At 39.0% G+C, this 15,192-nt stretch overlaps 1 pseudogene; it reads right to left on the bottom strand.

The window, feature by feature from the left end:
- Window positions 1–13,922: 13,922 nt before the first annotated feature.
- LOC140502037 (olfactory receptor 2C1-like) lies at window positions 13,923–14,862 on the bottom strand (annotated as a pseudogene).
- Between the last annotated feature and the right edge of the window lie 330 nt (window positions 14,863–15,192).

The following is a 15,192-nucleotide window of genomic DNA, read 5'->3' as shown; positions in this document are numbered from 1 at the left end:
AGAAATGGAACCATGATTTCAAGCTTGGAAGGTTTACATAAGGTTCTCCTTGTTGGTGGAAAGAATGTTTACTTTATGCAAATGGTCCAGACTTGAAGGTGGGCATAGGCTATTTGAGAAAGGAAAAGTAGCTGTGTACTTGAAGCTAGAGGGACAGATAGCTACCACCTATTCTTTATACCTACTTAAAAGGATCAGGAAGGATGTTTGGGACTGGTATTGATCTCTTGGAACTTGGAGTAGTGAAGGAAGAGGCATAGATGTAGAATCAGTGTTTATGGTCTGAGGTAGCTAGGTGGTACCGCGAATAGAGTGCTGAACCTGGAGTTAGGAAGACCTAACCTAGGCTTTACACATTTAGTAACTCTGTGATCCCAGGCAAGTCACATAACCTCTGTCTGTCTCAGTTTCCTCGTCCTCCCAGGATAAAATAAGATAATATTAGTGAAGGGCTTTGCAAAGCCTAAAGCGCTATATAAATGGCACTATTTGACATTATTGTGATGAGCACCATGGATGAATGACCTCTTGTTGGGGATGTTACAGAGGAGGAGATTTTTCAGTGGGCATTGGTTGGAGTATTTGAATTCTGAAGTCCCTTCCATTATTATGATTTTGTCTTTAATTTGGTACTGAATTTGTGGAATAATTCAGTTGTTGTGCAGGATGACTGAGTGTGTTGTAGTGTGGAAATGAGTTTGATCAAGAGAATTTGGAAACAGTGAACAGAAAGAAAAGCAAAAATAGGATGAGCAGCAAACAGGTGAGAATGAATGAAAAAGTGAGTAGAAGAGCAAATCCAGAAGTGGCTTTTTGATCTGTGATCTGAGAGAGAATGTGTGGGGGAACTTGAATCCTGGTACCATGTTCCTCCACTCTGCTCCACAGAATATCTATACTAGCAGAGAACAGCAGTGATGACAGGCTTTTAATGAGTTTTAATCTCATATCACATAGCTGAATCAAATGTTTTCTGAGGTCCTATTATTATTTTGGGGGAAAGAGTATCCAAAGAAAGGGATTCAGGTGACCCTGGGATATATGACGTTGTAAACCGATCAACTTTAATAAGTGCCTTAAGATTTCTCTTTTGTGTTTACCTTTTCGTGCTTCCCTTGAGTCTTATATTTGGAAGTCAGATTTTCTATTCAACTCTGTTCTTTTCATCAAGAATGCTTGAAAGTCCTCTGTCTCACTGAATGTTCATTTTCCCCCGAAGGATTATACTCAGTCTTTTGGGGTAGGGGATACATGACTTTGAGTGTCAAAGTTTCAAGACACCTTCTTCCTCTGAGATTCTGTGATTCTAAGATTTCAGAAATGGAGGACAGAGTGATGCCCATTTATGAACACAAATTTAAAGGATTATGACTTCAATCCAGAATGATAAACCTTGAGGAAGAGAGACCTTTGAAGTCCACAAAACATAAAGAAATGGTATACATAGGGTTTCCCCAAAGTCCTAGTGAAGGTTTAAATTAAGACTTTGGGGATAGTCTAAAGAGTGAACAAAGATTTTTCCACCAAATCTCAGAATATTAGAATGAGGTAATACAAAGGAGACACATACGAATAGGATAAACAAAGGGAAAACCTACTTTATGCTGTACAACAGTGAATAAAGTTATGGAATTTTTCCCAAGAGCTGCTATAGGCTGAAAATGTAAACCATATCAAGAAGGGTTTATATAAAGCCATGGATGGTAGCTCTGTAATCATTCAGGAAAACTAGTTTGTTTGAACCACATCCTTAATCTTCTTAACTTGAAATGATAGGGACCAGGAATGATGTACCCCTAAACTGTCCCTTCACCTAAGAAAGAGTCTAGGGTTAGATGGCTTATATGACCCAATATGACAATTTTTAGGTTCTAGTGAACTAAAAATATCACCCCTTGCTAATAATGGGCCATGGTATCCTATTCTTCCTCCCAACCTTTTCTGAATTGTTATTGGGGTAAAATTACCCCACAATAAACCAAGCCTAATCTGTCATCCTGCCAAATAAATGAAACTCAAAGCCCATCAGAAAACAATGAATAGTCCATCATCTGAGTTTTCCCACCACTACTTATAGTATGAGTGAGATTAACTCCGGAGTGTGCCCTGGGACACTTGTGACACCACACGGAAACCTGACTGAGCTCAGCTTTTCTATTCACTCCCTCAGCCCTAAAGCCTTTTTATTACCCCTCAACCACTCATTTGTATAAGTGATGACTTTCTCTTACCTGACTCTTGGGTGATTTCCATCCTCTTCTTTATGGCTAGTACAAAAAGTCATGGGGTGTTTGAATACTGGATAAAATGAAGATGTATTCTCCCCTTGATCTGAGTATCAGAAGTGAGAGCCAGTATTTGAATCTTTAAATGCAACCTTACTGTAATATTAACCTTAGTAGCACACAATCAGGAAAAGGAATGATTTAAAATATGCTTGTCAGTATACTAATATATGTATATGTAGATATTATACTTTCTCTTCGTTCCTGACCGTGTATGATTCATACATAGAAAACTTGTTTTAAAACTAGCTTTAGTCATATATGATTTGGGAAGGAAAAATATAAAATAAATATTACAGATATGTAGAATAGATTAAATTAACAGAGCGATACTACATTCTACTTTAGATCATAGATAGGGTTTTTGGATTATTTTCTGTTTTGGATTCGTTGCACCCCCAATCCTCTGTGTTGGTACAGATACTTAATTACTCTACTCATTACAGTTCATAGTTCATTTCCTTCTCCTGACTTCTTTGCAAGTGTAATCAAATCATCATTTTTTTGATGTCACCTAAATAATGGAAAATATGCTCATTAGTTTAAGATTCGGTTATAATACTATAGACTCAGACAAAGGCTGAGAGGTGCAAGGGATTTTAGGACATAGAATGTTAGAACTAAAAGAGAAGAAGGTAATTTAGAACCTTGAATGTTAGAACAAGAAAGGACCTTAGAGATCATCTGGCCCAAGCAGGGTTTGTTGGTAAATATTTAACAGCACACTCTCCAAAAATGAAGGGCATGCTTTTAAGTTTAATGTGAATTATTATTAACATTTCCTTCATTATTTTCTTAAGTCTAGACAATGAACAAAGCACTACATCAAGCCCTGATTTGTAGCATTGCTGATTTCTGAGGTATAAATACTTGCCCTGAAAATTTAATGGTCAACTCTGAGAACTGGTTAGGGATGACTCCAGCACATTTCATAGATGAGGAAACCTGGGAAATAAAGTTTGTATAGTTTTGGAATATAGGAATAAAACAGATCTTGGTCCATAAAGATAAAAGATGAGATGGAATAAAATTGTACTGTATTAAAAGTCATGGAGATTTTGAATCATGTGTTAAAGAAACATGGACTCTTCCCTCAGTCTTAGAGTATCAGAATAGAGGGCCAGGTTTTGAAATCTGAAAGAGGTAAGTTTAAAACAAATTAAAGGACATGCTATTTTCTGAAGATTGAAAATGTATGAAAATGAAGAGGATCAGGTAAGAAATATAAATCAGCTCGATAGAGGTGTTGGTTACATTAGTAATTTCAGAGCCATATTGAGCATTCAGGAAAAGTGGACCATATGAAGGATGCATGAACCTTCCCCAGCTTCTCTACATCCTTTGAAAAGAGTCTAGTACCCAGGGAAAGTAACAAAAAGATAGTGGATATGTCCTTTGAGAATAAGCTAAAAGATGGTAGACATAGCATAGGTAGGATAGAAAAACCTTTAGATTTGGAGTCAGAGGAAATGTTTAAGTCATAATCAATTTCCTTGTCTCTGAAAAATGAAGGGGTTGCATTTCATCCCCCATGTCTTCTTCCAGCTCCCAGTACAAAATCTGGGATTGAAGGAGAAAATACTAAGATATCATATACTTAATTCACTGTTGTCACTGTGAATGACTTTTAAGAGGAGGATATTGGGCTTGATCACTATACAGAAGACCACAGTGGGTTTAAATTAAATGGGGTGTGATGCAGTGGAACATGTACTGTCTCTACCTACAGGACTTGAGTTCCAATCCTGACTCTACTATTTACTGCTTGTCTGACCTTGAGCAAGTCACTCCTCTTAGTCTCAGTTTCCACACTTGTAAAAGGAAGGGTCCAACCAACTTTAAATCTATAAGCATACAACCTGAATATCTCCAGGATATTTGTCAGGAAGGATGGCCTGCTGTATAGGGGAAGAAGGAGGGATATCTTTGGAAATGAAAGTGATATAAAAACAGAAGGTATCAATAGAAAATGAAGCAGGAGAAGCCAGTTGCTGTAAAGGTGATAAAACATGGGTCATATTCAGTCAGAAAACAAATGAGCATTTGTCATGGGCAATTTAGACCTTTGTGTGTCAGGATATAAGGAGCTGAGCTGAGTGACTTCTCAATCTTCCTTCCTGCTGGAGAAGGATTTCTGTGATTCTAGGACTTCCATGCCCTCCCACATGTTACTCTCCCCAGTCCTATTGGAATGTAACCAGGTCAAGAGCAGGGTCTGGGTCTATCATTTTGTTGTTCCCCTTTTACCTTCCTTGAGGACTCCATGCTTTCCAGAAAGTGGCTGTTCTAGCAGAGAGTAGACAGTCGTTGCTATTAGACAGCTCTTAGCAGTGCAATTTTAATTAACCTGGTTCATGTTAAACACATTTATTCCTGTTTTTTCCTTCTTGGAGATGAGATGGATAATACTGTGCCTGTAAAATATGTTCTAAGGCATTTACCATGTCGTTTCTTACCCATCTTTCCTCCTAGATTAATAACCCCAATTCTTTAAGAGCACAATTCAATTTCCAAGATTTTCTCCTCTATCCTTTTCTGTTTCTCTGCCTCTCTTCTTTCCTTTTCCTCCCTTCCTTCCTCCTTCTGATGAAATTGTAAAATTTTAGATTTCAGAATGGATCTCAGCTGGAGCTCATTTAATCCATCTCTCTTTCTCCCTTTTCCCTACTCACACCCTCAGCTTCTCCCAGGACAAATATTTACAGATCCTAAGTGAAAGCATGGCTTTGGCTTAGAGATTTTTCTTGAGTCTTTTATCCACCTCTGCTTCTCCACTCTTCCTCTCTCCCTTCATTTCCAAATTACCCAGTGTCCAAACTCTCCCAGTCACTGAATGCCTACAATGCAGTGGGAAGTGGGACTATCTGAAGGCAGTGACATATCATTTCCTGCCAATCCCCTTTCCCCTTCCCTCCCTCCTCCTGCTCACCCCTTACCTTTCCTTCTAGGCTTCCGTCCTTCGTGACACCAAATGTTTTGACTGCTATCTTGCTCTTTTTCTCTTTTCTACATACATGAAAGAATTCTATCAAATGGGCCTAATTGGGGTGGCCTTAAAACAAAGACTTTGGAGTAGATGACCATCTCTGACGTCCCTTCCCATTCAGCCAGTCTATGTTCTATGATTTCAACATCCCTTCCAATTCTCACATCCCAAGTTGTAACATGGCGCCTGCCTCCAATATTCTATGTATTCTGATCCTCTCTCAGCTGAAAGAAATGGAAGCATGCCCACATGAATGAGGAGGACTTTGTGTCCTGAGGCACCTGTAGTTAATTCTTCACTTTTCTGCACCTTTGGGAAGGTCACTTCAGCTCTACATATTTGTATCCTAAACTGAGGATTTTAGCTCCTGCCACCTACCTCACTGGAGGTGAGAAACCCTAGAGATGGAATCCTGGGTTGGCAGAACTTTGGCCTTCTGAAGGAGAAGGCTATTTGTCCTCAGCTTCCCGTTTGGAACCTGCTTCCTTCCTTTGGGTGCAGGGCCTCAATACCCATACACTTCCCTCCCTTTGGCACACAACCCAGCCCTCCATGCTCTAAAGACTTCCCTTTCAGCATCAACACTTACCTATCCTGTGTCTCACAGTCACAGACAAGTCTTGCTTTGTGCTTGCAGTTGACCTGAGAATTAACTCATTGCTGAAGTGTTTTCAGAAGACCCAAACCCAGGTTCCTTGATGCCTGATCAATTGGTTTTCCACCAGACCACATTTTTGTGGAAAGGAAAAAGGGTTGAACTTGGAATCAAAGACCCTAGGTTCAAATCCTGACTGTGCAGCCTGAGGCAAATCACTTAACTTCTCTGGGCCTCAGTTTCTTCATTTGAAAAATAAGGAGTAGAGATGAGATGATCTCCCAGTTTTAAACCTATGTGTGATGATGGGTTAATGTTACTTCTCTCTGAGGTAACAGTTGAATTGTAAAGCATCATTACATCTCATTGAGGTTTTAACTTAAAGGAGTGACTATAGGTAGAATAGAGAGATAGTGAAAGTTGGAAGTGGAAGGGGTTCTAGAAACTGTCTTTAGCTGTCAGATGAGGAGAAGGAAAGTGTTTTGCTGAGGGGGGAAGGGAATGTTAGTCTGCCGATGCCACATCTGCCCTTTCTGTTGTATTTCTGGGCCAGTGGAGGAGATAATTCTGGGAAGGGTGAACCTTGTGACTCCCACCTCAGAGGTCACCTGGAGACAGCTGTCTTTTCTACTTCCCTGCAGAGCTACTTGCTGCCATACAGCCTAAGGACTTCCCACCAACATTCTTTGTCCCCTTCTCTCTTTCACCACTGACTCCTGTCTCCAAGGAAGGGGGTTTTCACCATTTTTTGTTATGGACCCGTTGGCAAGCTGATAACCTATGGATCCCTTCTCAGAATATTGTTTTTAAATGTATAAAATAAAAGACAAAATTACAAAGGAAACCAAAGTTTGTACTAAGTCACACACTGAATAGAGGACTGACCCTAGAGTCATGAAGTTGTTGCTGTTGACTCATTTCAGTTATGCCTAATTTTTCATGACCCCATTTGGTGTTTTCTTGGCAGAGATAGTGGAGTGCTTACTAGACCCAGCTCGGAAGTGTCTGAGGTGGGATTTGAATTAAAGGTTTCCTGTCTACAGGCCCAAACTTCTATCCACTGTGCCCCCTAGCTACCATGGAGCCGGGAGGACCTGAGTTCAAATGTGTCAGACACTTCTTATCTTTGTGACACTGGGCAAGTCACTCAATCCATTTGCCTCAGTTTCCTCATCTGTAAAATGAACTAGAGAAGGAAATGGGAAACCACTCCAGTGTCTTTGCCAAGAAAGCCCTAGGTGGGGTCCCAGAGAGTTGGATGTGACCAAAATGACTGAGCAACAGCAGCAATGACAGAGGAAACCAAAGCCTAGTGAAAATAAAGATGCACTTTTTTTCTCTATCCAAGTTTATGGAACCCCCTGAAATCGATCCAGAGACTCCTTGGGCATCTGCAGACTGCAGGGTGAGAGCTCCTGTTCTAGAGTCAGTCACCTGTCATTTACTGAGTGCCTAATAGGTGCCAGGCCCTGTGCCAAGTGCTGGCAATACAAAGAATGCCCCTCCACAAAAAAAAAAAAAAAAACAGTCCCTGTAAGGAGCTGTATGAATTAACAATATTAACCTCCAGGCCTGAGGACTGGGTGGCTGCTTTGTGCTCCTGAGACACCACACCCCAAAGTCTTTGTTTCATAGGAGAAAAGTCTTAGCCTGGGCCATTACACTGCAGAGTGAGTATTCTTGCAGTAGGAAATGAAAGAGTCCCCCAAACACTCCCTGGGCACCTGGACACACCACTTAATTTCTGGATGGCCAGGAGTATAGATACCTTGAAGAGCAAGAAGCTGGCTAGTCATGGGGTCCTTCTCCCAGGCCTGGCTTGGGGCTGCCAACTTTTAACAATGGGCAGCACCTGGTCCTCTAAGGAGCCTGTGTTGGCTCTTTCCAGGTTTGGCTCAGTTGCTGATGCTGAAAAAGCCCATGGGAGAATCAAGGCCCTCTACAGCCAATTAGTAATAAACACTAAAGTAGCCAGAATTCAGGAAAAAGACTTGTCCCTAAAGAGCTAAGCCTATTTCTTTCCTAATTTTTTCCCACTCCTATATGCATATATATGTGTGTGTGTGTGTGTGTGTGTGTGTGTGTGTGTATGTGTGTATATATATCCCACTCTCCAATCCCAATATTTTCTATGAATATTATACCTTAAAATAATTACATTTGTTTAGTGCCTTTTTGAATTTGCTTTCTTATTAATTATTTTATTTGATCCTAAAGACACTCTTGCTAAGTGAGTAGGAATTATTTATTCCCATGTGCCAGATGAGGAAACTGAGGCACACAAGATTAACTAACTTGTCCAAAGTCACACAGCTCTTGCTCTTACCATCCCTCACAATTGTTCTATTTCCATATGTATGGACTCTGTAACAATAACCTGTATTTCTTTCTGCCTTATGACCCCTAACCAAGGCTATGTTGGTGAATGTTCAACAGGTGGCTCTGGGGAACAAAAATATATATACAACACACTTTTAAATTTAATGTGTCTTATTAACAGTTTGTCTATCACTTTCATACATCCAGCCAATCAGTAAAGCAATAAATCAAGTAAATCTATATGTGTACCTTAACTCTTCAGTGGATAGCCTGTGTCATCATCTGGTCTCCGGAATTATGGATGGTCATTGTGTGGCTCATAATTCCCAAGAGCTTTCAAAGCTTTTTTTTTTTTTTTTACAGTGTTGTTTTCTTTGTATAATTGGTTCTCCTTGTTTGGCTATTCATGATTTGTTTAGTATCAGTTAAGGACTTTGAGTCTTCAAAATTGTGTATTTTGTAGTATTATTGTTTCTTGTGTAATTATTTGTTTGATCCTGGTCATTTAACTCTGCTTCACTTGATCTGTCTTTCTTGAAATCATCTATTTTTTCATTCCTTAAGCAAAAAGTACTGTATCACATTCATATACTACAACTTTTTCAACTGTTCCTCAAATATTAAGTATTTCCTTAGTTTCTATTTTGCCACCTAAAGTATATATGCTATAAACATTTAAATATATAACTCAGTAATCAGTGAGTATCACACAAAATAAAGCTCCGAGGGAGCTGTATTAAAAGGCAGATACTCTTTATGATGAACTATTTCCAGAAACCTTCCCTAACCATCCCAACCCACAAAGATTTCTTCTTCCAATTTTCCATGGTGTTGACAATGATACTACTGTCGAACACATTTTTCTCCCTAATATTATTAATTTTGTCCATGTGTCTTCTCTTTGTCTTCTCTTGCCCAAGCAGCTTGCAAGTCCTTGGAGGGAGGGGCCTGAATACCTCTACCTCAGCAAATAGCACAGAATGTCCATTTGTATCAGCCATGGAATGACTATTTAGTGACTGATTTATTGATCTCAATTTCATGGGTGAATCTCACCCCCAAAGGACTAAGTCCTTCGTTTTTGTTTGTTTGGTTTGTATAAGGCAGTATTGGACTTCTTGATATAGTTTTAATATTGTAGTTTACATTTTTCCCCAAAATGTCATTTTAACCTTGATATAAGGAGAATGCAACATTTTGCCAACATTCTGGTAGATGTGATTGGGGGGCTATGTTAGTGATTTTGAAAAACCTCTTTTTTAAGTTCAAAGATCATATGGTTTCAATACTTAGATCTGGAAGGCACTCTAAAGGTCATTTAGTCCAAACCCCTCATTTTACAGATGAAGATACACATACCTTAGAAGTATAAGAAAGGCTGGAGTCCTCTGATTCCAAATCTGGTGCTCTTTCCAGTACACTGTAATTGATTTGACTCATACAGATTTTAGTTGTGTTTATCTTCTAAGAAACACAAGACATTAAAATTAAATGTGTAACATTCAACTTCACAAAGTAAAAATCAAATAGTGAAAGGAGAAATAGGAAAAAAAGACAAAGGAATAGTGGGGTGCTTGGGAGAAACAAGAAACACAGATACCAGCAAACTAAAATGAGAGTTACTGGGGAGTGTTTTTCCCTTGCCTGTCACTGGTTTAGTGAGTTAGATTGCTGGTGCTGCTGTTTAAGAGCAAGATTGTATGTTTTTTCACCAAAGGAACTCACATGAGCAGAGAAAAATCCATGCCCATGACGTCATTTCTGATCTTGAACAATCTTGCATGTCTATATCCTTGGACATAGTCAAGTGAGAAGGAGTGGTTTAGTGAAGGTCATCGCAACCACATATATTTCTTCCTCCACTTATTCTGTTAAAAGAAAGAAAAGAAAGAATGAAAGAAGAAGAGAAGGAAGGAAGAGAAAGAGAGAAAGCAAAAGAAAGGAAGGAAGAAAGAAACAAATCTTTGAAGCCTGTATGCATTGTCATGAAAACCAAATTCCCTTATTGGCCATATCAAAAAAAAAAAAAAGGGTGTCTCATTCTTTCTATTTGCTCCCTTACTTCTCTGTCATGGTATGGGTAGTGTTTTTCTTTTTCTGTCTTCTGGAATCGTGGTTGATCTTTGGGTTAATCAGAATTCCTAAATCTTTCAAAATTATTTGTTTTTTACTATTTTGTTGTAATTGTATATATTGTTCTCCTGTCTTCTCATTTTATTTCTGCATAACTTCATACAGCTCTTTCCAGGTTTCTGAAGCCATACTCTTCCTCATTTCTTATTAAACAACAGTACTCCATTACATTCATATGCCATCATTGGTCAGCCATTCCCTCAATTATTAGGCACCTCCTTAGTTTCTAGTTCCTTGCGATTAGAAAAAAGTTATTGTACATATTTTTGGGCATTTGGGTCCTTTTTCTTTTTCTTTGATCCATTTAAGGTGTCGGCCTAGATGTGATATGAGTCAAATGTTGTGTACAATTTGATACCTTTTCTCTTTTACCTATATACTATTTTGATAAAAATTATTTGGTTAACTCACTAAATCATTGAATTTGATTTCTATTATGATTGCCATATAAGTGGTTCTTAAATTTATATGCCCCAAACTCTCACTTGAGTGCCACTTCTCAGTTCTTCTTCTCCAGAATTTGTTTTGAAGATATGTATATGTGTATGGGTATGTGTGTGTGTGTGTGTGTGTGTGTGTGTGTGTGTGTGTGTGTGTGTGTGTGTGTGTGTGTATGTATTATGTGATTTGAGGAGATATTCTGAAGTACTTTGGAGGGGAAATTGGGAAATCCCAGATGAGTCACTGCCTTACCTCTGCCATCTTAGCTCTGCCCTCCTCATTGTCATCCCCAATTCTCATTTTTAAGTAATTATTTTGTTCTGTGAACTCTTGGAGCCTCTTTTGGCATTTTACTAATTTTGGCACGTGCTTTTCCATTTAGCCTATTGTGCTTTTTAAAAACTGGGTATATTTTTATTTTACTTCTTAAAATTATTATTTATTTTTAGTTTTTAACATTCACTTCCACAAGATTGAGTTCCACATTTCCTCACCCCATCTCTCCCCTACCCCCACTCCAAGACAATGTGCATTCTGATTACGCTTTTCAACTGTTCTGCTTCTTAGGACTACTTTTCCTAAGTGAATTTTTTTGTCTCCTTTACCATTGGTCACTTCGGGGTTTTAAGGTGTTATTTTTTCAGTATTTTTGTGCCTCTTTTACCAAGCTGTTACTTCTTATTCCATAATTTTCTTGTATCAGTCCTATCTCTTGTTCCCAATTTTTCCTCTGCTATACTTAACTCTTTCAAGAATTCTTCTTGGGCCTCTGTGCAATTAGCAATTCTCTTTGAGCCTTTTGTTTTAACTGATTTCACATAATCTTCTGAGTTTATGTCTTGCTCTTCCCTTCCACCATAATAACCATTTGCGATCAAATTCTTGTTTGTTGTTGTTTGCTCATTTTCCCAACCTATTTCTTGACTTATAACTTTATGTTAAAGTTGGGAGTGTCCTTAAAATTAGAATTGAATTTTAAGGTTCCACCCAAATGAAATTAATGGAATTGATGGAAATCAATGGAACAATTTGAGAAAAATAGCAGGGAGACAGAGGAGAGGTTAAGAAATGCATCACACATCACCCTCTTTCACTGGAGAAGTGGAACTATGAATATGTAATGGTACATATGCTTTCACATGAGGCCACTGTGTATGTTGTTTTTGCATAATTATTTTTCTTTGTTCCATAGGAAGATTCATAGGGAGAAGGGAAAGGGAGGGATGTTGAGGAGAAGGGTTACATCCAGTAAGAATAATCAAGCAATTTTTTTAAGGGGTGGGAGGACAGACCAGGCTGTAAGGTAGATCTGCAATTGTAATAAGAACTATTATTACATAAAGACTTGATGGAGAAGATAGGGGAGTGAGAACAGTGTAGAAGTAAAGAAAAGGGAAATTGTAAGAGAGAGAGAGAGAGACAGACAGACAGAGAGAGAGAGAGAGAGAGAGAGAGAGAGAGAGAGAGAGAGAGAGATGTTACTATCCAGCAAGCACATTTGGAATGACAGGATAACCCTGATTAGCTAAATGAATTTGGTTACTTGGCAAACATGGTTCTTACAGTGTTGAAGAGGGAACTCATAAGACTCAATAATAATATTGACAAAATTATCTCTAAAAGCCCATTGAAGATCCTTTTCTCTGATTCTGTAACCACCAAGAAAACTTTTGATCCTTATTTGAATTGCCCACCTGAGGACAGAGTACATTGGTTTAGTTTTCTTTGGCAATTCCAATTAAGTTTACAAATGTATGTATGGACATTGTGGTTCCCATACTACCACCCTGTTAAGTTGGGTTGGCACATGGCAACTTAATCACAGAGTTTCAGCATCTGCAGAAGTGAAGCTCTAGATGTTGAAAAAGAGGACAATAAATCCCAAACCTAAAAATAAAGAACCTTGCTTGCCTTTTCTTTGAGCCAGATGTATGGCCTTTTATTTTGTTTAAAGAATTCTCACAAAGGTGGGTGACTCACTAGCCAGATCAGGGGAGGAAGGCTGATGGCAAAGAGTGACTAACTCTCAGATAGGATGACATCAATAATCTAGCATGTTCCCCTTTCCATTAGGGACATCGGTTTGTTTGGAAGGCATGAGTGAACAATTTTTCACCCTGATTTATCATTTATCATGACATGAAGCTGAAGGAAACATTCAGTACAAAAGTGAAAGGGAGAAGAGAGGAAAACAGAGAGATATGTGAATGAAAAATTGAATAGACAAGCTGACAGATGAAGAGATAGAGATGGATATAAAGATGGTGTGATGTCAAACAAATAGTCAAGTATTCCACCAAATTATCTTTGTTCTCCATTAAATCCCTACTGAAAGCCACATATGGCAGGGAAATAACCCTGTGTTCTCAAAAGCTGTGAGGACAGAACATGAGCTGAGGCAGGTATATTCTCCTAAGTTTGAAAAGTTTCGAGGGCAGGTTTGCTGACTGTCTGTGTTTCTGTCACCCCCAAACCAGTCTGATCAATTGCAGAGAAGTTCGTTACCTAAAGGCTAGCCCCTAGGGGACAACTGTTTTTCCAGATACATTACCTCAGGAAGACTAACTATCTACCAAAAGACAGGGAGGGGTGATCTGTATCTAGAAGGAGGTATTGACAACTATGATATCATCACTTTTTCTCTATTGAACCAAATCAAACAAGATAAGGAATGTGAAAGTACTTTGAAAAGTAAAGTAAATGAAACCAAACTTCTATGTTATAATAATAACCAATATTTATATAGCACTACTGGATTTGCAAAGCATTTTATATACATTATCTCATTTGAGATGTGAATAATAATAACTTTAATATAGTATTGGATAGAGATAGATTACTGGAAATTAGATGCATATTAGATCAATAACTTCTGAGAAGTGAAACCTTCTACCCTTGTAATCTGTACCCCAATACATGTTTTTCATCGTTAAGTAGAAAATTATGAAATAATACTAACCAGATGCCAACTGCTTAGTGTTGTTGGGAAGGTTTTAAACTTACTCAAAGATACCTCATATGGAAAAAAATGGTAGTTATGCTAATGTAGATCTTATGAGGGAGAGAGATGTGTAGTGACAGAGACGGAAAGAGAGAAAGACAAAGAAAGAAAAGGACAGAGATACAAAACAGTGAACATATGGTGCCCCACTTCCTCCTTCCCTCACCATTCCTCCCTCCATTTCTCCAAAACCTTCCTTAGTGCCCCCTTCACCTCCTTGTTCCTCAGAGTGTAGATTAGGGGATTCACCATGGGTGTAACTACTAAATAAAAGAGAGGGATGAATTTGCCCTGGTCTTGGGAACTACTCTTGGATGGCAGCAGATAGGCATAAATGGCTGAGCCATAGAAGAGAAATACTACCATCAAATGGGAACCACAAGTATTGAAGGCCTTTTTCCTCCCTGCAGCTGAGGGAATCTTCAGGACAGCCCTGGCAATGTAACCATAGGAGATGAGGATGATGCTCAGGGGCACTGCAGTGAAGAAGGCACAGATACCATTGAGTACAGCCTCATTGAGGCTTGTGTCACCACAGGCCAACTTGATTAGAGATGGCACTTCACAGAGGAAACTGTTGACTTCCTGGTGTCCACACAATGGGAGCTGCAGAGTGAATGTTGACTGAATGAGGGAATTTCCCAAGCCAGCTAGCCAGGCAGTGGAAGCTAGCTGGCAGCAAATCCGAGGATTCATGATGGTCATGTAGTGGAGGGGCCGGCAGACGGCTACATAGCGATCAAATGCCATCACCAACAAGACCATTGCCTCAGTAGCACCCAGCCAGAGGAAAACATATAGTTGTGTTAAACAGCCAGCATAGCTGATGGTTTTGTCTGTACCTGACAGATTGAACAGCATCTGAGGAACTACACTTGTGGTATAAGCAAGGTCAACAGAGGCAAGGTTACTGAGGAAAAAAATACATGGGTGTGTGAAGGCGGACATCCAGCCGCGATATTAGGATAATGATCAAGTTGCCCACCAAGGTTAACAGGTAGGAGAACAGAATAAGGACAAAAAAGATCATCTCCAGCTCGGGATGGTCAGACATACCAATCAAGATGAAACCATCAAAGGACATGTTCTTGGCTCCTTCCATTGCTGGCAACCTTTTGTCCCCTGAGGAAGAGAGAAAGGTCACCATACTAAGCAAAGTAGAAAAGCAGTAAGTGGGACTGTAAACTGTTGAACAAGATTCATATTCTTAATGCCAAGTCTTCAGGAAACATAAGAAAAAATTAAGGAAAGAAAGGAAATGAAAGAAAGATAAGAAGAATTATGAATTATTTCGTGAGTCTCCTGGCTTCATGGCTATCTATTAGTCTGATTCTGCTAATCTAAGGTCTATCTTTACTATTACCAACACCTCAACCACTAAGAATTCCCAGTGAACAGGGAACTTTACACCTCCCACAAGAAGAGGAACCAC

The sequence above is a fragment of the Notamacropus eugenii genome, chromosome 1 (genome assembly GCF_028372415.1).
Source record: "Notamacropus eugenii isolate mMacEug1 chromosome 1, mMacEug1.pri_v2, whole genome shotgun sequence".
NCBI classification, from domain to species: Eukaryota; Metazoa; Chordata; class Mammalia; order Diprotodontia; family Macropodidae; genus Notamacropus; species Notamacropus eugenii.
The sequence above is the reverse complement of the archived record's forward strand: the minus strand, read 5'-3'. Positions and strand labels throughout refer to the sequence as shown.